Source organism: Bombyx mandarina, chromosome 23 (assembly GCF_030267445.1).
Source record: "Bombyx mandarina strain Sakado chromosome 23, ASM3026744v2".
In the NCBI taxonomy this organism is placed as follows: domain Eukaryota; kingdom Metazoa; phylum Arthropoda; class Insecta; order Lepidoptera; family Bombycidae; genus Bombyx; species Bombyx mandarina.
The window spans coordinates 15,455,553-15,458,298 of NC_143229.1; positions in this window are offsets into that span (position 1 = coordinate 15,455,553).

The window sequence follows — 2,746 nt, forward strand, 5'->3', positions numbered from 1 at the left end:
GAACTCCGACTCCTGGACGTCCATAAGTCGAGCGGGCCAGACGGCATCCCTGCAGTGGTTCTGAAAACGTGCGCCCCTGAGCTGACGCCTGCGCTAACGCGTTTGTATCGCCTCTCTTATTGCACTAACAGGGTTCCGTCTTCATGGAAGACTGCCCACGTCCACCCTATCCCCAAGAAGGGTGACCGGTCGGACCCATCGAGCTATAGGCCTATCGCGATAACTTCCTTGCTTTCCAAGGTGATGGAGCGAATAATTAATATACAACTCCTGAAGTATCTGGAGGATCGCCAGCTGATCAGTGACCGACAGTACGGTTTCCGTCACGGTCGCTCAGCTGGCGATCTTCTTGTATACCTTACTCACAGGTGGGCTGAAGCCTTGGAGAGCAAGGGCGAGGCTCTTGCTGTGAGCCTTGATATCGCGAAGGCCTTCGACAGGGTCTGGCATAGGGCACTTCTGTCGAAGCTACCATCTTACGGAATCCCCGAGGGTCTCTGCAAGTGGATCGCTAGCTTTTTGGATGGGCGGAGCATCACGGTCGTTGTAGATGGTGACTGTTCTGATACCATGACCATTAACGCTGGCGTTCCACAAGGTTCGGTGCTCTCCCCCACGCTTTTCATCCTGTATATCAATGACATGCTGTCTATTGATGGCATGCATTGCTATGCGGATGACAGCACGGGGGATGCGCGATATATCGGCCATCAGAGTCTCTCTCGGAGCGTGGTGCAAGAGAGACGATCAAAACTTGTGTCTGAAGTGGAGAACTCTCTGGGGCGAGTCTCCAAATGGGGTGAATTGAACTTGGTTCAATTCAACCCGTTAAAGACACAAGTTTGCGCGTTCACTGGGAAGAAGGACCCCTTTGTCATGGCGCCGCAATTCCAAGGAGTATCCCTGCAACCTTCCGAGAGTATTGGGATACTTGGGGTCGACATTTCGAGCGATGTCCAGTTTCGGAGTCATTTGGAAGGCAAAGCCAAGTTGGCGTCCAAAATGCTGGGAGTCCTCAACAGAGCGAAGCGGTACTTCACGCCTGGACAAAGGCTTTTGCTTTATAAAGCACAAGTCCGGCCTCGCGTGGAGTACTGCTTCCATCTCTGGGCCGGGGCTCCCAAATACCAGCTTCTTCCATTTGACTCCATACAGAGGAGGGCCGTTCGGATTGTCGATAATCCCGGTCTCACGGATCGTTTGGAACCTCTGGGTCTGCGGAGGGACTTCGGTTCCCTCTGTATTTTGTACCGTATGTTCCATGGGGAGTGCTCTGAGGAATTGTTCGAGATGATACCGGCATCTCGTTTTTACCATCGCACCTCCCGCCACCGGAGTAGAGTTCATCCATACTACCTGGAGTCACTGCGGTCATCTACAGTGCGTTTCCAGTCTTTTTTGCCACGTACCATCCGGCTATGGAATGAGCTCCCCTCCACGGTGTTTCCCGAGCGCTATGACATGTCCTTCTTCAAACGAGGCTTGTGGAGAGTATTAAGCGGTAGGCAGCGGCTTGGCTCTGCCCCTGGCATTGCTGAAGTCCATGGGCGACGGTAACCACTCACCATCAGGTGGGCCGTATGCTCGTCTGCCTACAAGGGCAATAAAAAAAAAAAAAAAAAAAAAAAAAAAAAAAAAAAAAAAAAAAAAAAAAAAAAAAAAGCCGGCCACTTAAGGCCCCGTGAAGGGCCGTCAAACATTCATTCGCAAACCTAGCGGCTGTGCAAATGGGTTCGCATACTCAATTTGCAAACCCGTTTGCGCTTCCTCCTACACTTGTTTACGAATGTCTCACGAATTTCTCCTCCTTTTTAATTCGTCAATAGAACATTGAAAAGAAAAAGAGTTGTGAATTCTTTCCCAGACATCATTAACAGCCATGCTGTTTTTATGGGATTTCTTTTGATGAAGATACGCTACACAGTAGACGTCACGAACTATGAAAATGGCGTATAGTATACGTCCGTTACCTTCGCAATCGTCGGCGCAACTGGGCAAGCGAATGTGTGGGAGACTACATGAAGGTTCGAGGTTCGCGCGCTTTGATGTCTGTTAAAAAACCGACACAGCTTGGAAAACCACGAATGCAGCGAAAACTTTGCATAATCATTCGCAAATGTCGTCCTACACTTGCGGGTTTGCGTATTCGTGCACATGTGAGTGACCGGTGTAACACTCAAACTGGTAATATGCAGAAAAATAAAAAACAATAAGTCATACCTAAAAACATTATTTATTTGATTCATAAGACTTAATATGTATCAAGGTTTTAAAGATTGGTAATTTAGAACAGCAAGAGTGTACTTAGTTTTAATCGCGTACGATGTTACTAGATAGATATGACACAATTGTAATTACCCACTAAATACCATTAATCATAATGTATCTACGTCATAAACGTTATTGGCGTTCAATGAATACATCTAAGTTTTACAACACAAAAGGCAACATTGTAAAACAATGTAACAATACAATGCGTCCGTACTGCGTCGTTGTAACCAAAAATGCAAAGGAATTAAAAGAGCACTCTTCGATTTATTTATTTTTGAAAACCAAAAGATCGTCTTACGTCGATAGGATCGTGAATCATTGATGAAATATTTATTTGTGCATTTCTCATTCCCAATGCTTGTAACTCTAAATTATGATCCTAACAAATGAAATGGTATATTGTCTTTGAATAATCCCGATGAAGCCAACTGTCATTGGGAATTGTCGGTTCATAATGACGTAACAGACACGTCGC